Source organism: Felis catus, chromosome B1 (assembly GCF_018350175.1).
Source record: "Felis catus isolate Fca126 chromosome B1, F.catus_Fca126_mat1.0, whole genome shotgun sequence".
Classification (NCBI taxonomy): domain Eukaryota; kingdom Metazoa; phylum Chordata; class Mammalia; order Carnivora; family Felidae; genus Felis; species Felis catus.
In genome coordinates this window covers 92,832,157-92,860,151 of record NC_058371.1, presented here as the reverse complement: position 1 = coordinate 92,860,151, position 27,995 = coordinate 92,832,157, and the positions used below count along the sequence as shown (strand labels likewise).

The following is a 27,995-nucleotide window of genomic DNA, read 5'->3' as shown; positions in this document are numbered from 1 at the left end:
ATCATGACCTGGCTGAAGTCGGACGCTTAACCGACTGCTCCACCCAGGCGCCCCTACATTATTGCCTTTTAGAAACAAAAGGTGATCAGTTTGGATAGCCCTTGAGGCTGGTTTTCTTCCTCTGATAGCTGAGCTGAATGTTGATTCAGAAGATTCAAGTTAGCTAAAGGGAAGACCAGCGTTTCAGCAGGCACAAAGCTCCAGAGGTTTCTTCTTTTCTAACAAGCATTCCACCTCTAGGGGTTTCTATCATTACCTGCTCACACAGATATTCTTGTCCCCTGACCTTATAAATATGTAGAGCATTCCTGGATGTGGGAGGGGTATGTCTATCAAAGTATTGGCCATTTAAGCTGTATAATAGTGAGATTTGGAGCAAGATTTGCCACTGCTTCTTCCCTGTTTGTAAGTGTTCCCTCAATAAGCTTCTCTACAGCACATGGCACTAGATACATATGTTTTGCCTTATTTGACTATCAAAAATTTAGGCACAAAATTCTAACACACCTCACTTAAAATGTATAATAGCTTTCAACAAGAATCATGAAAACTATAAAAACAGATTTGCTCATATATGTATCAAAATAACACTTCATTCTCTCATTTTCTCCCCACATTTTGATAGTAAACTTCCTATGGTGATTCGCCCTATCTTCACAAGTTTTATAGTCTAGTAAGCATAGAGATATGCACAAATGCAGTAAAATAAGTTAATTACCGTAATTATGACAGAAGATAATGCACAACGGTAGCATTGTAGAAGGTTCATCTCAACAGGCCTATTTTGTCAGAAGTGGCAGCCTTTAGGCTGAGATGTGAGGGGTATATAATCATCTTCTAGACATATCAAAAGGTAGGTATAGTCCAGAAAGATGCAAGAGTAGGAACACAAACGTGAAGGAACAGTAACGTTGCAAGCAGAATAATGATACCCATAAATGTCTATGACCTAATCGCTGGATGACCCATGACCTAATCGCTGTGAACATGTTATGCCAACAGAAAAGGGATTTTGAAGATGTAATTAAGGCTAAAGACCTTAAGAGTCCAATGGAATCATATCAGTCATTAAAATTGGATAACTTTATCCAGCTAAAATTAAAAGAAAAAGATGCAAGAAGTCAGACCGAAGTAGCAGAAAGTGAAGTCAAAGGGGTTCCATGGGTGAGCAGGATTTAATACACTGTGGCAGGCTTTGAAATGTAGGTATCAACATGCAAGAACCAGTGACAGCCTCCAGGATCAAAGGACAGACTCTGACAGTCAGCAAGGAAATGGAGACCTCCATCCGACAAACACAGGGGACTTTATTCCGCCAACGACTTGAATGACCTCAGAAGGAGACTCTTTCTAGAGTCTTCTGATAAGAAGCCAGCTGGCTGACCCCTTGATTGAGATCTCTGAAGCCTAGAGCAGAGGAGATAGCTGTGCCAATCTGGTTTTCCGACCTATAAGAACTGTGACATAATTGTTTATATTGTTTTAAGAAACCAAATCTGTGGTGAGTTGTAAGGGCAACAATAAGAAACTAATGTAAACCATGATTTATAGTATCATTTGGGTTTAGGACCAAAGATGGGAGTGAGGAATCAGATCATAAGAAAAGTTTAGATGGTATTTTGTAACTTTTTGAGTTTAGATTTTATCTTGAGTATAAATGTCAATTTTTAGTTACTTAGGAGCTAGTAGACGATTTTAAGCTGAGGGTTAATATAATTACGTTAGAATAATCACTTGGGGCAGTGGAAGAGAAGACATAATAGACAGGAATGATTAAAGAGTGTGAAACTGACAAAAGATTTGGACAAAAGATTTGCAAGGTCCCAATCATAACATGATAAATGTTTAGTCTATAATAAAAATAATGGATACAGAGAAATCAAATCAGTGACAAATATTTAGGATGTAAAATGGATAAGATATTGTGACTCAGTGGGTAAAAGAAAAAAAAGAGAAGGAAGATGAGTTTTCCTTTTGGATTTTTCTCTCTCCCAGACTTCTGGCTTAACAAATTGTGTAGACAATAGATAGTTGCTGAGATATGGAAATGAGAGAGAGAGAGAGAGAGAGAGAGAGAGAGAGAGAGATTGAAATGGACTAAAGATCGGGGGGAACATGATGAATTACTTTTTTTACATAGCTTAAAGTGACTCTGAATCCTTTGAAAAATGAGTAGTAAGTTATATTCATGACTGAGCTGTTCAATTCTGCAGATTATATAGAGTTGGACATTGTATAAGCCGACAAGTCATATATGTTGAAGCAAGTATTTCAATTTTGCTTGGAGATATTAGGATATAATATTAGGATATAAGAAATATATGAAGCTGTGTTTATACATAAAATTCTCCTGATAGAGAAGAAAGCACATAATCATTTTAGAGATGGACAGAGGAAGGTCTTAAAAAAACTAATAATACAGTCTGGCCTGATTGGCTCATGGATATCAAGAGAAGAAGATTTCAATAAGGAAACAATGGTCAGATATGTCAAATTTCCCACAGAGGTCAATTAAGAGACAAACTAAAAATGTACATGATTTAAACAGTGAGACTTCTGTCATATTTTTCCCCCAAGAAGAGTTTATAGAGATATGTGGCCTAGACAGGTGGTATTCTATGGACTGTGAGGAAGGGTGGGTTATCTATTGCCTCTTATCTTAGTATATGAATCAGGGATACATACAGAACTTGACTAAGATTTTTCAACAAACCTGACAAATCAAAAAGTAATAAGTATAAAAAGCAGCAGAGCCTCTCTTTCAAAATCATGGGGTAACACACAGGAAACATATCAGTTTTTAAATGAAATTCCAAATTGATTTCTGTCTTCATGTTGAGTGAAAAGATAAGAAGTGTGTACATCTGGGAGTGACTGTGGAGTGCAACATGTGATATCTTGCTACCTAGCATCAAGGCATTTGCTATTTTGTTAGTTAAGTAATATAAATGACAAAACTTTCTTAACAAGGCAGTTGAGGAACCTGAAGGAAAATATTAGTTATCAGTGAGTTATGTCCAGAGTAAAATAACATATGATGGATTATAGATGATAGATAGATAGATAGATAGATAGATGATAGATAGATAGATAGATAGATAGATAGATAGATAGATGATAGATAGATTGTGATAGATGATAGCACAGAGAGAAGGAGGGAGGGAGACAAAGAGGGAGACAAAGGAAGAGAGGGGGGGAGAGAGAGAGATTGAGAGTTAAAGAGGGACAGAGAGAGACAGAAATATTGATTTTGCCCAATTTGCTCATGCAGCTGTGGAAGCTGGTCAGTTTGTAGGACAGGCCAGCAGAGCAAAAACTCAGGCAGGATTTCTAAGAGTCTTGATGCAGAATTGCTTCTTCATTTTGTAACCTGTTTTTGTTCTTAAGGCCTTCAACTGACTAAATGACACCCATCTACTTTATTGAGGATAATCACCTTTAATTATGTCAAACTGACTACAAACATTAATAACATTACAGAGTAGCTTCACAGGGACATCTAGATTAGTGTTGGACCAAACAACTGGGCACCCTAGCCTAGCCACGTTGACACATAAGACTTACTATCACACTGGATATAAATTTTGGTTTACTCTTGCATAACTGGTGACTTTGAGCAAGATATGATATGTCTATGCCTTAGTTATGTCACCAATAAAATAAGTTTAGAACAGTAACTTCCTCATGGGGATACCTTAATATTATAATTGTCTATATGTACAAGATACTTATATACTTAGGCCAGTGTAAACAGTCAATGCTATCTATTATTCAACTTTTACTGTTATATAATACAACTTAAACAAATCATGTTTCCTGAATTACAATATTGTCCCATATGGTATGAATTGTACATGAACTGAAAGTGACTATGGGCAAGAGGGGTAATCAGAAATAATGTAGTATTTACATACTTTCACTCTTAATGGAGAAAAAAATGGGATCACCATTTAACTCATGAGATATGAAAAATTATAGCAATACAAAAGAAAGGTAACTAGAAGGAATAAAAAATAATGACAAAGGAAGAAATTAATGAGTTTGAAGATAATTAAGACCAGGCCTCAAGCTATATTAGAAAGCTGTAGTCATCAAGACAGAATGGTACTGGCACAAAAACAAACACAGAGATCAATGGAACAGAATTAAAAAAACACAGAAATTGACCCATGACTATATGGTCAACTAATCTTTGACAAAGCAGGAAAGAATATTCGTGGGGCGGGGAACAGTTTCATCAACAAATGGTGTTGAAAAAACTGGACAGCAACATGCAGAAGAATGAAACTGGACCATTTTCTCACACCATACACAAAAATAAAGACATAAATCTAGGAGCTGCCTTTTCAAAAAAGGGGTAAAATAGTAGAATATTCAACGTTAATTATAAAAAGTAAGTTGGAGATAGGAATAATGTACAAAAATAGAAATGGTAAAGGAGTTGAAAACACATAGGAGAGTGATAATAATTAACCAAAGCTGTGTACAACTCCATGATAATAAAATATTCACATATAATAATAAAATGGTTGGTTTTTAAACAGTGCCCAATTTATCCCAATTGTTCCCAAAAGAGAAAGAAAACTGAAATTGTCTGATAGCCATGAGAAAAGCTAAAATACTTAAATACATAAATTAGTACCTATAAATGATGAACTTAGGGCACTATCTTTTTTAAAGGTTACTCATAACTACATTAAAATGTGATCTTTTGTATTCTTTGTGTTGAAAGAGAGCTGTGAATCACATGTAATCAATAAGCTAGCTAGTCCTGACAGCCAATGTGATTATGAATTTAAGTTAACAGGAAAAGGTTAAATCTTGAGTGGAAATACTGTTTGATTTGTTTGCTTCATTTTGTGTTGGTTGGTGTCCACTAGATGCCATGAGGTTGAAGTCCATATGCATTTTTTACCAACTTTATGATTACTCCATTTTGGTAACTGGCAAGTATCAATAATTTTGAACTCCGGTACAATGTTTTTCAGACCAACTTACTCTAACAGAGGTTTTTGTAGCTCAATCATTACTTGTAGTACCTATTAAAGTTTTCAGTTTTGTCAATAAAGTTATCAAGTACACTCAACAATAAAATGTAATCAGTAAAGTCAGGTAGATATTTGGTATGCCTTTTTTTATAAATATAAATTTTCATAATGTTTCATTTGAATATCTCTAAATTTCTCTAGTTAAAATTTACTTAAATGTTTAAATTTCAATTGATATGAACAATTACGCTAAAATAAAAAATTTCCATAGCATATGATCTTAAGAATATTTACAGAAAGAATTTACAAAGCTGTTAAAAGCAATTTCTTGTGAGATAATGTTTGCCAATATACAGAAAATTCTAGAAACACCATGAAATAAATCTTTTTTGATTTCCTAAACAAAGATGTTCAATGTCAAACTCAGTCTACATTATTGTAATGAAAATTATGTTTCTTTCATAGGATTTTAATTAAGCAACATGTAGAATCTGCAAAATGGTACTGTTATGTCTTGGTAATTTTGTCTATGATGGCAAATTAATAATCTTTCTAATTGAAGCATATGTAAATAATATTCATTTTTAAACTTTAGGTTTTTGTTTTACACTGCCCAGATTGATACCATTTTTCTAATATTTGAATGTATCCATATTCTTTAGGTACAGTTAAATAAGATATTGTTTTTGTTCCCTCGGAGACCTCAGAACAAACAAACCATGCCAACACCTTGATTTTGGACTTCTAAATCTCCCAAATGGTCAGAGAATAAATTTCCTTTGTCTTTTAAGCCACCCAGTTAATGATACTTTGTTATGACAGACCTAGGAAACTAATACACTTACTAAAGATGCTAATTTTGAATGTTTCATGTGGGTGGATTAAGAGGAGGTGTGGAATACATCATCTTTGCAAGAATATCTCCATATATATTAGAGTAAAATTCTTTTCTTTGTGCAAAGATTTATCCTTCTCACTTCTGAACTTATACTCTAGAAAACTCAGGAGCCATCTTGAACTGTACATTAACTGCACAAAAAATGTTTGTTAAATCAAACACTGCATATGAATACAGTTAATCATATCATGCATATGAAAAGTTAGCTGAGATTACTTACTCTTGGTTTCAGAAGGCCTTCTGGGAACCTGGATCAACTATGAATATGTGACAAACACTTGTGTATTTACATACATATATTTAGTTCAAATCTTCTAAATTATTAAGAAATTATGTCAAAAATTATAAAATGTATTTGATAATTCTAAAATTTAATAATCTCAAATTTTCTAACTGAAGACACACGTGATGATATTCTTTGAATCAATGTAAAAAAGTCTTGCTTCAAAATATAGTGTAGGGGCACCTGGGGGCTCAGTCAGTTGAGCTTCCAACTCTTGATTTCTGCTCAGGTCAGGATCTCATGGTTGGTGAGATTGAGCCCACTTCAGGCTGTGGGCTCACAGTGTGGATCCTACTTGGGATTCTCTCTTTCCCTCCCTCTCTCTGTTCTTCTCCCACTATGTGAGCATGCATATGCATATTCTCTCTCTCTCAAAATTAACAAACTTTAAATTTATATATTCCACTTAATATATTTTGTATATATTTTTATACATACACACATATATATATATATATATATATGTATATATCTTCCACTTTATTTATTCACATTTTCATAGCAACCATATTGTTTCCTTGTGTTTGTCATTGAATGGAGAAATTTTTCTTGGTTGCATAATTTACATAAGTTATGCATGTGTCTTATTGCTTCTTCCTATTATCAATCTGTAAGAAATAAACTCACATTTTCAGCTGAAATGCTAAATGATGCAAATATTAACATTTCTATGGTTCAGGATTGAAATTGATATGGGGAGTTGACTTGATAGAACTTCCTTTCTGTTTGATTACTTTTCTGTATTTGTTGAATCTACTGTGTTAAGGACTGTATCTCTAAATTTATTTAGGCGTAGTCCATAATGTGACTTTGTCTAGCCTCAATGCTGGGTGTTCTTTCTGTTACTTTACAGAGATATGCAACAATATGTGAAGATCCAGCCAGGTCATTGGAAACTTCTTCCAACTCAGCAAGGTGCTCTATCAACTGAAAGTAAGTCCAAAGTATTAGGGACAGTTCAGGTCAATGTGGCTTTCTGGCAACAGGCTTTTTCCACCCATTGTGTCTCTACTTGGGCATAAGATGCCAAGTGACAGGTCAGTTTTGAAATCTATGACTCCATCACATTACAAGGACTTCCAAATGAGGTAGTTGTGTTTCTCCAATGTTCTAGCTTTTTCTTTAACTCTTGCCCCTCTGAGTTAGGGAGTTGTAAGTTTTTATTGTATACCTGCATTTGTAATATATCATAACTTTCTTCTCAATAAGTATAATTTCAGTGTATCTAACAGGAAGTTTTCATATTGTGTGAGACTATACTCAGGTTTCTTTTGATGGATTTTCTCAGGCCTGTTTTTTATATATCTTTGCTTACTTTTATTTGTGTGTATATATATATATATATATATATGTGTGTGTGTTTTCAAGATGAATGGTATTCAACACCTACATACCAAACACTCCTTTTGAATCATACAACTTGAATATGATCTCATCTGAGTAGATAGTATGGGACTATGAAGAATACAGCTATGTACAAGAATGGAGAAATGCCTATATATAAATTAAAAATTGAAACAGGCTACAAACTGTATATATGCCATATTTACAACTTAGTATATGCAGATAAAAAAATAGAAATATATGTTACCAGCCCTACCAGAATAATCAAACACTTTTTATTTTCTTTCAAACTTTCTGCATATTATTTGCTGATTTTTCTATAAAAGCTAAAGAGTGTAAACAAGTAATTTATATTATTGCTACTGTCTAACAATATTAAGTACTTATTTACTGAGTAATATAATAACTACATTATCTAAACTTTTATAATTAAACATGAAAACAATTCATTCAAGTAGACCTGACCTGCTTTTCTTAGATGAGGTCTCTGAGGTTTAAGGATATTGATGATATCTGAACTTTATGCAGCTTGCAATGACAGAACCAGTATTCAAATTCAGAATTCAGTACTCCATGGTTCCTCTCCATTCATTCCACACAACCTTAGTGTTACTCAAAAAGCTCAAGTGTCTAATTCTCATAATGATATATCTGCAGATCAAGTGAAAAGAACCGGTTTTAAAGACACTGAATACAGTCACATATTTTAGCTTGTTTTTTAATGTTTCTTGGTGAAATGTAAAATTAGAAATTTATGTTCATTTTTAGTGCCAAATAAAACACACTCACAGCATGCAAAAGATCAATGGGGATGCTTTTCTAATATTCATATTTATGTGAAAATATTGCTTTATTCTCATTGTATCAAGCTGATATTAATCAAATTGACATAATGAAAATACATATGTGTTAATAGCTCCTTGTATTTCAAGCACTTCAGTAAAATACATTCTTTTCCTATAAAACAGAAACTAGAGAACGCTTTCAAATTAAGTGAAAGTTACTGGAAATATGTCAAAAAATTAAATATGATAATTATTTAAAAAAATAAAAGAATTATACATTTCTAAACAGAGTTGGGAAAACCAATTTGAACACATAACTTGCAGAATATGTTTTTCATCTATTGAGTATTAAAGTAAAACCTAAGTAACTCTATAACACGACCATGTGTATTTGCTTTTGAATTACTCTCTGATTAACTTGGTATTTTTTGATGCTAATGAGTTTGCACCAACATTTACCCTATCCGGCCTTAAACAAAACAGAGGACTCAAGGGGATGAAACACAAATTTTGCAAATGTTAAAGGAATAAAGCATCTGCAAGATATTTTACATAAGCATCATAGAATATATCCCAAAAGGCATTGTTTGAAACTACGAAAAGGTTTATTATTCATATCAAAATGAATAGCATACAGTACTTTTGGGAGAGCAAGACATATTGCATTCTAATTCTTCCCATAAGCCCTAGATTTTCATATGAAAAGGAAATATAGCTTTCATAGGTCAGTTGCTTTTTTGGATCACCACGTAATATTTCTGTTTATAACATGATGTATTTTCTTCACAGATCAAAAGCTTAACTGCCTCATGAAAGTTAACATAAGGTTATAAATGAGATAGAAGGTCAGGTAAGTTTTATATATACCAGAGCAAAATCCCTTTCATTAAATTATATTTTCTCCTTTCTAAATAGAAGCTGTTCCCTATAGTTACATAAAAGATAATCATCCCCTAAAATTGTTGTGAACTTGCAATTGGTTAACTATAAATACATTGTTTTTGTGAAAAATACACAAATTCAATGTCAAAATTATTTGTGCTTTATTAAAATGTGGCTCAGGGTTTACTATTCTCAAACCAAAAAAATTAAAAAAGTAATTTTCATTAGTCAGAATTAAAATGTTTTGTTTGTTTACACAGAAGTAATGTCAATATAGTATTACTTCTATAATTAATATTTGTATTAATTTAAAATAATGTTACAATATTAATGTGGAATTTTAATGTTTATATCCATCCAGTTAAAATATACAGCTCATAAGAGATACTGTTTAGTGGGTATCTTCTATAATCATATAAATAACTATCTTAATAATAAATGAACTTTAAGGTATTTTTAACACAACAAGATCTAAATGAGTTTGGATTCAACTCAATATGCTGGATTCCAAGGCCTGCACTCTTAGCCGCTATCTCATGAGTAAAGCACTAAATGATATAATTTACATGAAATGTAAAACCAGATTTAAGAGACATTGAGATCTTGAAATTTAAAAGAGAGTTAACATTTGAAATAGCCTAATCCACTACTCACATTCTGAGCCCTCTGAGTACCTAGTTACTGTATTAAATAATCTAAATAACAATCCATATTACAGAAATAGCTACATAAATAATTTAAAGATTACAAAACTCTACCAGAGTCATTAATTAACATAAAGGATTATAGATCAAATTTTCAGTTGGTGAAATGAACGGCATTCAATTCATGTAAGTATGTATGGCTATACTATAAAGATTTTGGCCTGCCCAGCATCCTGCCATCCTCAAAGCAGTACTATTCTCTTGAGTCTAGAGCTCTGCTCTCCTATCTCTTCCACTCATCAAAGACTCATTTTTGGACCCAACCAAAAGCCTGGGTTTATCTTTATATGCACTTAAGAATTTATATAGTACGTTTGCATGCCTGAGAGTGGGTATCTTTCCTAACTGGGAAAACAGATGTATACTTGCATTTTTCTTCCTTGCAACCCTTACTTGTTGTAAGGGGTGTTTGCATTTTATACAGTTGGAAGATTTTAATCTGAAATTCAGTTCTGTTACACCATGCTCACTATTTGTAAGTAAAGTAAATGAAGGTTCTTTCAATTTCCACCTAATTCTGTTTATTGGGGTCTATGGTTATTTATTGAAAAACTGGAAATTGTTAAAAATCCAAATCCATTTAGGTCAATTTGCAGCAGAAGTGAAAAAGAGAAAGAAAAGCAAATTCTGGGGAAGCCTGAAGGAATATCTGTTTAGAAGCAACAGAAAACAGAGAAAACACTGCACTAGCAACAGAAGAAAAATCTGGACACCTCATTTGGGAAAGCCAAAGGGGAAGGAGTTAGAAGTCAAATTCATACATATTTTCAATGTCTCTATAGGTGAACCTCCCCGAATGAATTAATATTACTTACTTTGTCTCAACTAGGCCTCAGTTGTATGAAGAGCAGAATTACAGTTTATTGATACTTTATCTTCACCAACTAGAAATTGCCCACTACATAATTGACAATCTCTAAATATTTACTGTCTTAAAAGATGCGTGAATACAGTAGGCAATCTTTTGTGATTTTTGATACATTGGTTGAGAGATATTAATCAATATTTAGAAAATAAGCTACCAGGAGGGACACCTGGGTAGCTCAGTCGGTTGAGTGTCTGACTTCAGCTCAGGTCATGATCTTGCAGTTCATGGGCTCCAGCCCCGTGTTGGGTTCTGTGCAGACAGCTCAGAGTTTCAGATACTGTGTCTCCCTTTCTCTGCCCCTTTCTTGCTCGCATGCTCTCACTCTGTCTTAAAAATAAATAAATATTAAAAAAAAGAAGCTACTAGGGAAGATATTATATTAAAGAAATGCATGTTATTTGTTTTGTTTTGTTTTTAGGTCTGGTAGTAAAAAAATATATTAGGAAATTAGCTTACAAATGTTTAAAAACCAATGATGGGGGGGCAAAAAAGATAAATTTGAAGAGAAAAAGAAATAGATGACACAATATGAACTTCATGGGAACCTGAGAAGATTGTCCTTGGAAATGAGGAAACCTCTTCATATTTCTCAAAATGAGGAGAAGTAAAAAGATGGTTAATCACAGAAATTCTGAGGATGTAGGAACACAATTAAAGGGAAGAAAATTAGAAATATTCTATTACATGTAATCTATTTCTCAATAAAGTAGAAGGTATGAAAGGTGGAGCACAGATCATTATCTGAAAAATCATGGTGGTGAATGTGGCCGGAAATGGGAAAGGGGCTACCTTGACCAGCAGTCAGTGTTAAAGTGTTGTTTTGTCAGAAAATATGGGTCCTGAATAATATAACGTGCAGGAAGCATGAAAGGCAAATGTTAACATTGCAAGACCACTTTTCAATATTAACACTTGTTGCTTTGTTTTAGCAAGGCAGTCTAACATATACTGTGTGTAACAAGGTCAAAGCTATTTTCACAATAATGTTAAGACATTATTCACCTTTTTGACTCTTTTCTCTCATGAATGTACAGTTGAGCTTTATGGAGGTTACCTGAAATGTGATAGTGCAACAGAATGCAGAAGCAGGTAAGATAATCCAGCTCTCTTCTATTAAACTAGGATCAAAGAAATTTGCAAAAATATTAAACTACACCATTCCCATTGTTTTTTGTTATTTCAGAAAATAAAGTTAGGATTTTATTTAAAAATATATCAACGTGTAATGGGTTTATTATTGCAAGTTAAATTAATGATTAAATATTTTAATTCTTTTCTGTTTTAATATTAGTATTAAAGCATCAATAGATGCTAAGCCACAAAACAACATCCTCTGAGGTTTTTGACAATTTTTAAAAGTGTAAGTGAAAACTGAGACCATCAAGTTTGAGAACTCTTGGGACAGCAAACTAACTCATAGGGCTTGGAGCTTGCCTGAGATTCTCTCTCTCCCTCTGCTCTGCCCCCACCCCCATGCTTACACTTTCTCTCTCTCTCAAAAAATAAATTAAAAAATTAAAAATAAACAAACTAAATGAAAATAACTTATATAACATAGTTTAACCCGTCAAATTACTATAAGCTTCTCCCTCCCTTTCAATTATTCACAGATTTCACAAACTTAAATCTTCCCATTTTGATCACTCTCTTGGGAAACTCATCAATTAACACCTGATTTCTACTGCCATATACTAATCAATTTTATAAATTTATCACAATTTATTTAATTAATTTTCTTGTGGGAAGATGTGCTATTTCCAGGTTTTTAGAATTAAAAACACTGGAGCTCTGACCATGTCTTTTTTCACATGTCTCCTTGTGTCATGTAGAAAAGTTTCTACACATAAACTTTGGTGTAAATTTTTTAGGATCTGCATATATTTTGCTAATCTAGATACTTTTAGGTATTTCCCAAAGCAGTTCTCAAAATGTACATACCTGCCAATTTTGTATAAGCATTTTAGTTGTTGCATATGCTCTTTTGATATTATCAACATTTTTAATTTGTATTAACTTGATGAATAGCAAATGACGATTTAATTTATGTTTCCATGAACATTGGTGAATTTAAGCATGTTTTTTTTTTAATGTTTATTTATTTGTTTTGAGAGAGAGAGAGAGAGAGAGAGCGAGCAGGAGAGGGGTAGATAGAGGGAGGGAGAGAATCCCGAGCAGGCTCCACTGCTGTCAGCACGGAACCCAATGCAAGGCTTGAGCTCACAAACCTTGAGCTAAACTTTTCATTATCTGTCTGGTATCCTTTGATGACCAGAAGGCTGTAATTTAAATGTAGATAGGATATATTAATATTTTCCCCTATGTTTTCTGCTTTTCTATCTTATTTAACAAGTACTTTCTATGCTAAGTTAATATGAGATGTTACATTAATCAGTCCTATAATTATCACAAACTATTACAAAGTTACATTATAATGATTTTATCATATTTAAGCTTTTTCCACTCACAGTAAAGTCTAATACAATGTAGTTGAGGTTTCATGCATAGTGTGTGGCAGCAACTTAGCATAGATTTTTTAAAATGAAGAGCCTGAAAATTTACATGCTAATGATTTTAACATTCTTTCATGAATTGTCAGATTCTGTTTACAAATATTTTCACATATTTATAATTTTTGTATATACATTTTAAGTGAGGCTGCCCATAGGTTTCACTTCTCATATTTGTCTTGCTTTGTTTGCTTTCAAAGTTTTGCTACTATAATTTTTAAAAAGTAGGCAGTATTCTATCTCATTCTTTCTGTAGAAGATTTTATAAAAACGAAGTTATATGTTCATTGAATGTTTTATAAAACAATCCAGGAAAATGGACTAAGCTTGTTGTTTTCTCTGTGGGAAATAACATTGATTGTTGTAGAACATATGGGTTTTGTATTTATTTGTGTATCTCATTTGGAAAGTTGAATTCTTCTAGGAAATGATTACACACATTCTCAAATCTTTTAGAATCATGAATTCTTATCATGCTTATATATTTTCATATACTTACTTATAGACTCACTTCACCTCTTTGCCCCATATTTCAAATCAAACCTAGACATTATGTCATTTCATTCCAAGGCACTTCAGTATGCATCTTTGAACAACTTGGATATTTGCTACTCCTAAGCACAATGTCACTGACATACCAAAATTAATAATAATTTCTTAATATCTTATATCTAGTTCATATTTATGTATTTTTTTTACTTTTTATGTCTCTTAAGTCTCTTACGAACAAAACAATCTCTACTGTATTCTGTATAATGCTATTAACTTAACTGAAGAAACTGGATCATTTTTCCTATTAAATATCTCTCTTTCTGGATCCTTCTTTCTTGACTTGTGCTTTCACTTAAATGGTTCTCTCCTGCTTTTGTATTGCCAGTAAGCAAGATAGTAACTCCACAAGCTTAATGAGATTTAACTGTGTTTTATTTTTGCCCAGAATTTTCATAAATGGTTCTGTGATTTTCATATTGAGTCACATCCAGGGGCACATCGGAATATTTATTGTTACTAATGAGTGGTTCAGGGGATGGCAGTCTCATGCCTGCATTCTTTCAATGATTTTATATTTAATGGTTTAATCTTGTCTTGAATCAAATTATTTAGAGGATTAAAACTGATGATTTTTCTAATACAGTATTTCTTTGCACAATTACTAATTAAAATTATTCTGTAATGAAGATTTTTTTCTCTTACGAACAACATGACTCTATATTTACTTTGAAATACGTTTTATTTTTTTAGTTATTTAAATTCAAGTTAGTTAACATACTATGTAATATCAGTTTAAGTAGAACCCAGTGATTCATCACTTACTTATAATACCCACTGTTCATTGCAACAAATGTCCTCCTTAATGCCCATCACCCTTTTAGCCCACCCCCCCAACCACCTCCCTCAAGCAACCCTCAGTTTGTTCTCCATATTTAAGAGTCTCTAATCCTTTGCCTCCCTCTCTGTTTTACTTTTAATTTCCTTCTTTTGCCTTGTGTTTATCTCTTGTATTTCTTAAATTCCACATGAGTGAAATCATATGGTATTTGTCTTTCTCTGATTAACTCATTTTGTTTAGCATAATACACTCTAGTTCCATCCATATTGTTCCAAATCGTAAGATTTCATTCCTTTTGATCGCTGAGTAATACTCCATTGGATCTAAATATATATGTACCACATATTCTTTATCAATCCATCAGTCAATGGATATTTGGGCTCTTTCCATAATTTGTCTATTGTTGATAGGCTTCTATAAACATTGTGGTGCATGTGTCCTTTCAAGTCAGTATTTTTGTATTGGATAAGTACTTAGTACTGCAATTGTTGGGTAGTAAAATAGTTCTGTTTTTAATTTTTTGAGGAACCTCCATACCATTTTCCAGAGTGGCCGCACCAATTTGCATTCCCACCAACAGTGCAAAAGTTTTCCTCTTTCTACGCATCCTCACCGACACCTGTTGTTTCTTGTGTTGTTTATTTTAGCCATTCTGACAGGTGTGAGGTGGTTTCTCATCATGGTTTGATTTTTTTTTTCTCTAATGATGAGTGATGTTGAGTTATTTTCATGTGTCTGTTGGCCATCTGGAAGTCTTTTTGGGAAAAGTGTCTATTCATGTCTTCTGCTTATTTCTTCAGTAGATTATTTGGTTTGGGGGTGTTGATTTTATAAGTTCTTTATAGATCTGGGATACTAACCCTTTATCCAATATGTCATTTGCAAATATATTCTCCCATTCCATTGGTTGCCTTTTAGTTTTGTTGATTGTTTCCTTCACTGTGCAGATGCTTTTTAACTTGATGAAATTCCAGTAGTTCATTTTTGCTTTTGTTTCCCTTGCCTTGGGATATGTATCTAGTAAGAAGCTTGATGATGTCAAAGAGATTACTGCCTATGTTCTCTTCTAGGATTTTGAATGTTTCCTGTCTTACATTTAGGTCTTTCATCCTTTTTGAATTTATTTTTGTATATGGTCTAACCCTCAAGAAATTAGGGATAGAAGGAACATACCTCAACATCATAAAGGTCACATTTGAAAGATCCACAGCTAATATCATCCTCAATGGGAAAAAATTGAGACCTTTCCCCCTAAGGTCAGGAACACAACAAGGATGTCCACTCTTACCACTATTGTTCAACACAGTACTAGAAGTACTAGTATCAGCAATCAGAAAACAAAGAGAAATAAATGTCATACAAATTGGCAAGGAAGAAGGCAGACTCTCACTCTTTGTAGATGCCCTCATACTCTGCGTGGAAAACCTGAAAGACTCCACCAAAAAACTTCTAGAACTAATACATGAATTCAGCAAAGTTGCAAGATATAAAATTAATGTACAGAAATCAGTTGCATTTGTATATACCAACAATGAAGCAGAAGGAAAAGAAATCAAGGAATTATCCCATTTATAATTACGCTAAAAACCATTAGATACTTAGGAATAATCCTAACCAGGAGCATGCAGGTAGTTCAGTCAGTTAAGCATTAGACTTTGACTTAGACCATGATCTCACAGTACGTGGATTCAAGCCCCACATCAGGCTTTGCACTGATGGTGCAGAAACTGCTTAATTCTCTCTCTCTCTCTCTCTCTCTCTCTCTCTCTCTCTAAAAATAAATAACTTAAAAAAAAAAAAAAAACTAACCAAAGAGGTAAAAGATCTCCTCACTGAAAAATATAGAAAAGTTATGAAAGAAATTGAAGAAGACACAGAGAAATGACAAAACGTTCCAGGCTCATGGACTGAAAGAAAAAATATTGTGAAAATGTCTATACTATGCAAAGCAATTTACACATTCAATGCAATCTGTATCAAAATAACACCAGTATTCTTCACAGAGATAGAGCAAACAATTCTAAAATCTGTATGGAACCAGAAAGGACCCCAAATGGCCAAAGTAATGTTAACAATAAAAATTAATTAATTAATTATTAAAAAAAAAGCTGGAGACATCACAATTCCAGACTTTTAAGCTGTATTACAAAGCCGAATCATCAAGACAGTATGGTACTGGCATAAAAACAGACATGTATCAATGGAACAGAATAAAGAACCCACAAATGGACCCACAAAAGTATGGTCAACTAATTTTTGACAAAGCAGAAAAGACTGTTCAATGAAAAAAAAGACAGTCTCTTCTGCAAATGGTGCTGGGAAAACTGGACAGCGACATGCAGAAGAAAGAAACAGAAACTTTCTTGGAATACAATTTACACAGAAAACATGGGGTACATTTCTAGTTAATTTTCACAGAAGACTAACTACATCAAAAGATGATCACCTTTTTATTATCTGTGTCTCCATTATAACATTAAGGACTTATTTTTGTAAATAGATTAAATGATTTTTAGTTCAATCAGAGAAACATTTTTCTTTTTTGAGATTCGATGGCATCCTCTTTGTATCATTTCCTTTGTCTTTCTGAGAAAACCAAATTATTTCTAATGGCTTTTAAAATTTTCTGGTACAAGAAAATATCTTAGGCTCCTATTGTATGTCTCCTGTACCTGACTTGGAATCTGCAATTCCTCTCAGGAGATCTGGCTTATTCTTATATATTTGCTTTTTAATGGACAATGATATTTAATAATTATAAGAAAAGAATTAGGGTAATCATTGCTACTTGGATTTGTTATTGCCTAATTGCTTTTTAGTAGACCAAGCAGCAGTTTATATGTATTCATATTCATGAATTTTTATTATTAATATTATAAAATCATGAGTATTTCAATTAATTCTAACATTACAGTGTTTGTAATGTAACTTCTTGATTTTTATAGTTTTCTTTTCTACAAAAGTCTTTGTAGTTTACAACACAAAATAATTGCTTATTTATCATATATATATATAATACATACACATGCATAAAATATATGTGTAAAATAGTTTGAGTATAATAGTAGCATCATCATTAATAATATTATGAAGAAAGAATAAAAATTAAGGTTTATTTCTAGGTATGTGTTTTTAGAATATATTACACTAAGTAGAAATAATCAAAATGCTCTGTTCTATAGTTACCCAAATTAAATGTTTTGTGTTTTCTGTTAGGCAAAATAATAACTCTCCAAAGAAGTCCATGCTCTAATCTTAATACCTGTGAATATGTTACACCTACCTATCTCACTTACATATCCACAAGGAAATAAAGGTTGCATATGGAGTTAGGTTTGATAACCAGCTGAATTAAAAACCTTAACTATAGGGAGATTATCCTGGATTTCTTAAATGGGCCCAATCTAATCACATGAATTCTTAGAGTCAGAAAGGAAAGGAGAAACCTGGGTGGCAAGATATGACATGGGAAGGACCTGTAGGACTTTATGGCTTTGCAGATGGGTCAATGGGGCAATTAACTAAAGATTCTTAATATTTAATATTCTTTAACATTTATATAGTCAAAGAGCTACTGAAATACATAAGTTCAAATTAACACACTAGAGCCCATCCGGGTTGTTGTAATTGTTAAATACCAAAAACTTTTCCTGTAGTTTTTAAAAATATGAGATTTATTTTAAACTAGGGAACCTCTGAATTCATGAAATTTATAATTAGAAATCTTAAGTACTTGGTAGTTTCAAAATATGTTGTTATTACTTACCATTAATTTGGTGGTTCCTAGATTTACGTACCAATTTACTTTGAATAATATTATAGTAAAAAATGAATTTGTATGGTATTTTTCAATATATCCATTAGAATCATACTTTTACATTTGATAAGGCTATAAGCTAATTGATATACATATATGTGTATATATATATATATATATGTGTATGTGTGTGTGTGTGTGTGTGTGTGTACACACAACATATAACTATTAATTCATGACAATAAGGCTTATGGTGGAACAGTTCTTGAGTTGGTGAATAAATACAATGAGTCAATGACATTACAAAGGACCCAATATCCTTCCATATTGTGCTCTAACATATTCATCAGTGTGGACTTTGAATTTTCACTAGTTTTGCTCATGTTTGCAAGATGACTGTTGCAGTTTTGAGCATCCTGTTTAGTAAAGAAAGTACCTAGAAGAAAGCCAAACAAATGTCTAGATTATATGTATCTCATTTTTCAGAGGAAACTTTTCTCAGAAACATGAGCCAATTTCCCTAGCAACTCATTAACCAGAATGTTGTCAAATGCCAAAGAAAAAAGCAATCATTGATGAGAGTAGTAAGATCCCTACGTTTGGCTTTTAATAAGATCTACCCCTGACCAGAGTTTAATGACATTCTCTGTGGGGTGTTTGTTCAATTAAATTGGCTTTTATTATTTTTAATAAGGCACACAAGGGAAGGGGATGGATGGAATAACAGTTAGGACTGGCTAAATTATGTTGTAAAAACAAACAACATAAAAATCTCAAAGATTTCAAATAATAAAGTATATTTTTCACTTATGCTACATGTCAACACATGGACCTCTGTTCATCTAGGGCACTTATGTATGGAGGCTAAGAAAACTGTATGCTAAGAAAACAATGAATGTTCCCACAATCATAGAGGCAGGAAAAGAGAGAGAGACAGACAGAGAATATGGAATAGTATGTGCTAAAGCTTAAAACTTCTGATTGGAAGTGACATGTTACTTCCATCAATAATCTGAGTTTAACATGTTATAGATATATGATATTCCAATAGGAAGGAGGATCAGATATTCGTGAAGAATACACAGTTTATGAAAGTGCACATTTTTGGTCACCATATATTTGGTTCCTTCCCCCTCCTACAGGCAGATTATCACTTCCACATCCTAATCCCCTGCAACCAGGATTACTTCCAGCCCCTGCTTTGGTCTAAAAGAAAGATACATGGGCAGTTCACAGTAGTTTCTTCAGGTTTGAAAGTGCTATGTTGATCTATAATTCTGTGAATTTAAAAAAAAAAGCTATTTATCCCATCCCATATGTTCAATAATCAAAAGGAAGACAGGGATGAGATAATCACAATAAACAATTTGTTCAGAAAAGAGAAGAATGGGAGGTATGCAGTATTCCTTTACTCATAGAAATTCTGAAATTCTGCTGTCCAGATTTGAAAAAGCAACTCAACCCTGGGACTAGGAAATGCTTCTTGATTAGACCCTGATTTCACTACCTAGAATAGTTTCCTCTACTTATTTCTTCTCTGTGATTTTTATTTTTATGCTCTGTAAGCTGTTTCCTTTTCTCATTTTCTATCTTGGTTACATCTGAAGAAAGCACTGTATAATTTGTTGCCCTTGGTGGTGAAACAGCTATTTCCCCTGTTCTTGTCATAGAGAGTTTGGGGCCCAAAACATCTTTTAGAAATCAGTCTCTTTAAGGCCAAGGTGATAGCTGTTTTCACATTACAATGTTAAACATGTGCTACCTTTTAAAATTATTCAACTTTCAATCAGCTTAATGTGCCAGAATTCATATTCACAATTCTTTTAAAGACCTGCCTCTGTCTCTTAAATTACATTCAGGTAATTTGAGAGTAAGCAGCAAGGGGAGGCAAGTTTTCCTAAAGCATTTTTTAAGTGTAAGTACTTAGAGGTACCACCTTAATTTTTTTTTGGCATTTTAACCATGGGTACTATGGCCAAGGCTTTGATTTTATTTTTGCTATAAGACTGAGTTGAATAGGCCTCAGATGGTCTGTGAATTTCTCAATTTTATTTTTTACTGATTGGGACAGAAAATTAGTTACCTCTTCTCCTCTTGCAAGATTTTTTTTCACATTTTCACTGTTTCTGATGTGTTTGTTCTTCCTCGCAAAATAGCCCATTTTTATGGGGGAAGAGACCTCATCTAACAAACACACGCTACTTTGATTGCTTTCATATTGTTAGTTTCCTATACTTCACTTTAAGTTACACGCTTATTAGATATACTGTTTACCTTCCAAAGTATATAGGACATCATTTTTTTCACGTTTAACCATGTTATAACTTAAATTGTATTCCTTCTAACCTTCCATAACTGCTGCCTCATTACCTCCTACCCAGCTCCAAAGCCAATTGCACATGCCTTAGTAAGGGTTTATGTGAAGACAAAACAGACCTCTGGTGTTATTTTCCACCAATAGAAGCTAGGTTATACGTCTAAAATCACACGGACTGATAAAACAAAGGTCTATTTCCTCCTCATTTTAGTGATTCATCGCAGTTTGGCCCTGGTTCTGATCTCTGGGGTATTTGGTTTCAGTTCCAAACTGACAAAGCAACGTTCATCTGAAGCATTGCCTGTTTTCATGCAGAAATGAAGGACAACAAGCTAGAGGATGCTCTAGCTCTCACAGCTTCTCCCTGAAATTGTGTATTTTGTTTTTACTCATATTTCAGTTGTGAAAACAAATCATATGGGCTTTCCTAAATTCAAAAAGGTGAAGAAGATATCTAATGCTCATGGAGTGGCAGCAAATAATGGAGAGTGACTATCCATTCAATTTACCACCTTAGTGATGTGAAGTTTTCAAATAGAATTTATTTTTTGTGTAGGTTTTGGTTTAGAGCAAAACTGAGGTGAAGGCAACAGACAGTTCCAATGTGTACCTACCCCCACTCACAGAGCCTCCCCCAAATCAACATCCACCATCAGTGTGATGCATTTGTTACAGTTGATGAACCTACACTCATCATCACTCAAAGCCTATACATTAGGGTTCACAAATGCGATATCATTTGTAATATAGTTTTTCCGGTATCCTTAGAAAACAAAGCCTGAGCCAAAAATCATATATGTTAGCACTTTCTTGGGTGGTATAACCTTGGGGGAAGCAGGGAAGGATGAAAAAATTGAGTCTGGGAAAGGGTAAACATAGTGCATAGCTTTGTTAACAAGAGTATTTGGTTTCACTGGAGGTCTGCAGAGAGGTGGTATTATCCTTGTTTCTTGAAATAGTATTAAGTTGTTGGGACAAAGAGAAGAAGTTATCCATTCCTCCAATCCATCACTGCTCAGAGATATTCCACTCAGTCATCAAACCCTCTGCATTTCTAGGAGTTACTGTTTCCACTGCTTCCAAACGACAGCTGAATACGACAGTGGAGGCCTTCTACAGAAAACCAAAGGTGGCCAGGTGAATGAATGCGTGCCGTGAGTCTGCCTTTACCTTTCTTCTTTCAGCACCAACAAGGCAACTCCAGGGTAGAAGCCAAAAAGCTTGATGTACAAGGCTGGTCACAAGGTGTTAAAACTTGTTCTCAAGAGGAGTGAGGGATAGGGAAAAACTGGGTAAAAAACTCTTGAGAGTTGAGCAGGTAAGCCTTTTAAACCGATGCAGTCCTTACTACAAGATGGCAAGAGAGCCAAAGGAAACTCCCTCCAATAAAGGTTCAAACCTTTCCTTGAATTCATAAGGATGTGGTTAGTTTCAGCAGCTTCTGGAGGATCTTCAGTATCATCAGGCAGAAAACCAAAGCTAGTGAATGTTGTGAGGTGCGTAAATTGCTTTTAGCACAAATGTGTAACCAACGTGTGCTACACCATTAATCCATTTGTTCATGTATTGGTTCCAAAGTGTTTATTAACATCTACTATGGGGCGCCTGGGTGGCTCAGTCAGTTGAGCGTCCGACTTTAGCTCAGGTCATGATCTCACAGTCCGTGAGTTCGAGCCCCGCGTCAGGCTCTGTGCTGACAGAGCCTGGAGCCTGCTTAGGATTCTGTGTCTCTCTTTCTCTCTGCCCCTCCCCTGCTCATGCTCTGTCTCTCTCTGTCTCAAAAATAAATACAAACATTAAAAAAAAAATGTAAAAACATGTACTAATTGCCTGGCACTATGCCAGGCAATGGGAGTAAAGGAAAGTTTAAGGTAAGTTACAACATAACAACAATCACAAGTTTTCACTGGCAGATTCTTTTTTTTTTTTTTAATTTTTTTTTTCAACGTTTATTTATTTTTTTGGGACAGAGAGAGACAGAGCATGAACGGGGGAGGGGCAGAGAGAGAGGGAGACACAGAATCGGAAACAAGCTCCAGGCTCTGAGCCATCAGCCCAGAGCCTGACGCGGGGCTCGAACTCCCGGACCGCGAGATCGTGACCTGGCTGAAGTCGGACGCTTAACCGACTGCGCCACCCAGGCGCCCCTGGCAGATTCTTAATCAAGGGACAAAAATTCACTCAAATGTGCCCTAATAAAGAAGAATGTATATTAAAACATGCAAAATAATTTCAGAAATTCAAATTCAGGAAATTTAGCAAGGCCAAATAGAAAATGGACAATCAGAGTCACCTGGGTGCTCAGTTGGTTGGGCATCCCACTTCAGCTCAGGTCATGATCTCACAGTTTGTGAGTTGGAGCCCACGTTGGGCTCTTAGAAGGGAAAATATCTTTATATCTCATAATTATATGTATGTACACTGAAGTTTCATAAAAAATCTTCTCATAAGCAAAAAAATTTTGGTAAGGAAGATATCTCAAGATATAAGAAAATACAGTAATAAGAAATAAGAGATTACAGTAATAAGAAAATGAGTAATAATAAGCCGTGAGTAAGGATTAGAGTTTTGGAGACAATTATCTGGACTATTTAGGCAAAAAAATACGTCCAACAACAACAAATGTATTCCTCATCAGTAAAGAGGAATAAGTATTAACCACTTCACATCAAATTAACACGTTCCCTGTGTACATCAAGATAATTGGACATAGTTTCTACTTTATACTTCATCGTATTTTGTTCATAGAGCGAGAGGTCACAAATATGTGAGTTGGCTTATTTGCTTAAAATAGAATTGCCTTTAAACACTTTTTGAACACTGATGACTAAGAAAAACAAAATTAAATTAACATTTTATTTGTAGATATTCTTTATACAGTGAATAATGAAGCTTTGAACACTTGCCTGAGTTGTTTAATTCACCTCCAATGTTGTTTCATTTTAATCTGAATTTTAATGCATTAATTCTTTTCTTTCCCTTATAAGTTAATTTCACTTTTTAAAATTCCATATTGTGACAATAGAAATTACATATTGTTCATATCAAAATTTTCTAAACCTATTTTCTTTAGAGTTCTCTGACAGGCTAAATAGGATTGTTTTTTTTTTTTTTTTTTTGAAAAATTATAGAAACAAAACGGTAAATATTGTGCAACAGTTAAAAATATATAGCCATGAAAATAATAAAGTTTGTTAATTGTCCGTGATGGATCTCAGTTGTTTATAATTATGAAATGCTTGACAATTAAAAACAATGTTGTTGACTTGCAAAAAATGTTATCATCTTTGGAAAGGTATAAGTTCATTTACATTTATTACATTTATTTCTCAATTCTAATTAAAAATACATTAACGTGAAGGTTACATTCCTACTTTTTCTTGTTGTCATTGTTAACCAGTCGTCTATTTCTTTCTATATAAACTGATTGCTTTTTATTCAAGAGCAAAAAAATAATGGGAAAATAATTTTCCAATAAATGCATTCTGAGCATGTAAAATGTTCTTCCATTCAACAAATTTTAGTGATCACTATGTATATGTCAAGCATAAAAGTGAACAAAGCATATTTCTAGACCTCATGGAGGTTATACTTTAGCACATGATATCAATAATCAGGAAAATGCATAATGTATAATTGAGATAGCGATTAGCATTATAAATAAAACAGAGCAGTGACAAAGGAAAAGAAGGGCTTAGGAATAAGCTAATGTTTTTAAAAATTTTTTTTAAATGTTTATTTTTGAGAGAGAGAGTCAGAGCACAAATGGTGGAGGGGCAGAGAGAGAGGAAGACATAGAATCTGAGGCAGGCTCCAGGCTCCGAGCCATCAGCACAGAGCCCAACACGGGGCTTGAACCGACAAATCGTGAAATCGTGACCTGAGCCGAAGTCGGACGCTCAACCGACTGAGCCACCCAGGCACCCCAGGAATAAGCTAATACTTAAACAAGATGTCAGGGAAAGCATTCTTGAGGTGACATTTGAGCAAAGACTTAATAAAATAGAAGATGTGAATAATTCAGCTAACTGAAAGAAAATTATTCTAAGAAGAGCCAAGTCCCTGGGACAGTAGAATGTCTGACATGGTCAGTAATCAATAAGGCATGACCTAGAGTAGTATAGCCTGGGAAGAATAGGGGTCACAAAACACGGAAATGGAATCAGATTGTGGGATTGTGATGAGATTTACAGGCAATATTTAAGATTATGATCTTCACTAGATAAAATTGGAATCCAGTAGAGAATTCTGAGAAAAAAAAAAGAGTGAAAAAAAATCTGTCTTATGCTTATTAAAATTATTCTAGTTGTTTTACTAAGAATTAATTCTAGAGGAACAAACAGAAAGAGAGAGACATCATTAAGCAACAATTTCAGATAAGACCCATATTGGGTTCTGGTCTAACATGAGGGACTAGAATCTTGGAAACATAGTTTTTAAAAAAGCAGTTTAATTCTGGAAATATTTTGAAAACACCAGAAAGAAAATTTGCTTTTAAATTGCAAGTGTAATGTGAGAGAAAAAGAATAGTCAAGGATGGGGCCCCTGGGTAGCTCAGTTGGTTAAGTGCCAGCTTTGGCTCAGGTCATGATTTCAGTTTGTGAGTTCAAGCCTCGCATCAGGCTCTGTGCTGACAGCTCAGTGCCTGGAGCTGTTTCTGATTCTGTGTCTCCTTCTCTCTTTTTCCCATTTTCCTGCTCATGCTCTATTTTGGTCTCTCTCTCTCAAATATAAATAAGCATTAAAAAAATGAAAAGAATAGTCAAGGATAACTTTACCATTCAGGGCTTGAAAAACTGGAAAAGTGAAGTTGCCAGTTACATGGATGAGAAAGAATGCAGAACAGCATCTATTACACATTCAAGTGTAGAAATCATTTGTAGATGTTGTATATATGAATTTGTGACTCACCAGAGTGATCTAGGCTTGAAATATAAATTTGCAAATCATTGGCATGGAGGTGGCATATTTGAAGCATTGAGATTAGGTAAGATGGGCAGGAAATAAATGCATTGAGGAAAGAGAAGAGGGCCCAAAACTGAATATCAGGCTTTCTAATATTTGGAGGTCAGTGGCATTAAGAAAAATTATAAATGTAGTCTAGAAAGGAATGTCTTGTGAAGAAAGAGCAATACTGAGAATATTACCTGTCTTGAAAGCAAAGAGAAGACTGTGATTCAAGGAGGAAGAAGTGTAGAAAAATATCAAATGTTGACAGAAGTTTGAGCACGATGAGAAATGACAAATGGCCATGGATTTTCAAATATGGAAATTATCCATAATCTAACAAAAGTCTTATGTTGTGGAGTGGGCATAGGGGTGAAATTGTCTTACTTTGGCATGGATTAAAAGGAGTCATAAAAGAGAAGTACGTATGTGCAGTGAATTTAAAACTAAATTTTAAAAATAGTTTTACTATAATGGGGAGCAAAGAAGTATTACAGGACCTGAAACAGAGTGTGGGGTCGGAGAAGAGGATAAAGAAGATGAAAAGGACGGGGCACCTGGGTGGCTCAGTCGGTTAAGCAGCCGACTTCGGCTCAGGTCATGATCTCCCAGTCCGTGAGTTCGAGCCCCATGTCGGGCTCTGTACTGACAGCTCAGAGCCTGGAGCCTGTTTCAGATTCTGTGTCTCCCTCTCTCTGACCCTCCCCTGTTCATGCTCTGTCTCTCCCTGTCTCAAAAATAAATAAAACGTTAAAAAAAAAAAGAAAAGGTAACAGAAACTGGATTCAAGGTGACTTGGAGTTTAAGAATTATTGTAGTTTAGGACTAAGGTTGAATGACCTAGAAAACTAAAAGTCAAGATTTAAAAGATCAAAAGATTTTCCTTATCACAAGAAAATAAATTTATTTGCAACTATGTATGGTGACAAATGTTAACTAGACCTATGTGGTAATGATATTTTTGCAACACATACAAATATTGAATTATGTTGTACACCTAAAAGTAATACAATATGGCAACTATATCTCTATAAAAACTAGACCAAAGATTAAAAGATTTAAGGTGAGATTTAACACACGTGGATTCTTGGAATTGAGACTCCATCAAAAATTCAATAATACATAATTCATTGAGATTTTACCATAGGATTGGCAAATTTTGCAGTATAAAATCTTGGAAGAGGGTATTTTTAATATTATCTAATAGTGGCTGTGATAGGGACTGCTTGTACTTACAAATATCTGTCTCCTTCTCTCTCATATTTATCACTAGATAATAATTCCAGTTGCCTTATATGCAAAGAAATTATGTGACTGTATTCCATTCAGTAAAATGTTGATGGAAGCGACGTGTTTGATTTAAAGATTTTCGTCTAGATCTTTCCTTCCCATTCCCTTTTACCTGTTTAGCATGCTAGTTAGATAAAACAATCAGTCAAGGGGCTGTTAAGGCCTAGAATATAATAGAGCAACTATGTGGAAGGTTTTTGAGTATCTGAATAAATGCCTAAAGAAGGGCCACGTCTCAGGTGTGAAACAACTCTCAAGCAACAATGCGGTGGTTAGCTGCTAGGTTGGCTTGCCATACCTCGAAAGATTTGGTGACTAAGGAGAGAACGAGACAAGGTCAATTTAGACAGTATATTACTTATGGTACAGAAAGTAACATGGACTTCACGTTCTCCTCAGGTCCGTTGCTTCTCAAGTCTCAAAGCGGCAATGTGGACGATGCTCTATATACAGTGTGTCTGTGTCACAGATGAGAAACACTGAGCTTACAAGCAGACAAATAAAAAACAATTGTATAAGACTGCTGCTGCTAAACCAGTCCATCCTTCCCTCTAAAGAATAAAGATAAATATCTTTTATTATCCTGACTAAGTGCCGTATTTTCCCTCTGACCCAGGAGACAGAATTACTAGCTTCCAAAGTTTTTGTCACATAAACATCTTTGATCCTGTTATCAAATAAATAAATAAGTCATAAGGATATAATATACAACATGGTTTTCTAGTTAATACTAAACTTCATATTTGAAAGTTTCTGACAGAATAGATCTTAAACGGTCTCGTCACAGGAAAAAAAATGTATAACTATGTACATTATGGAAAACAACATATGTGATGGATTTTAACTATATTAGACTTGTCAAGGTGATCATTTTGAAATATATACAAACTGAATTATCATGTTGTATGCCTGAAACTAATGTAATGTTATGTGTCAATTACATCTCAACCAAAAAAAAAAAAAATTTAAATGCTAATGCAGAAGAGAAAGCTGTCACAAAACATGCAAAACACTCGGTTGAATTGTCTCACAGCACTGGGCATCAAACTAGATTCATTCACTGTATTGTGAGACATAAACGTAATACTGTTATGC

General features: G+C 33.9%; 1 long non-coding RNA gene across 1 annotated transcript; it reads left to right on the top strand.

Annotated features, from left to right (window-relative positions):
• LOC123384943 lies at positions 1–27,481 on the top strand. The gene is made up of 5 exons (XR_006596759.1): positions 1–5,748; positions 7,023–7,102; positions 9,088–9,148; positions 11,787–11,841; positions 27,300–27,481. It is a non-coding gene; the product is annotated as an uncharacterized LOC123384943 (long non-coding RNA).
• Positions 27,482–27,995: the final 514 nt, after the last annotated feature.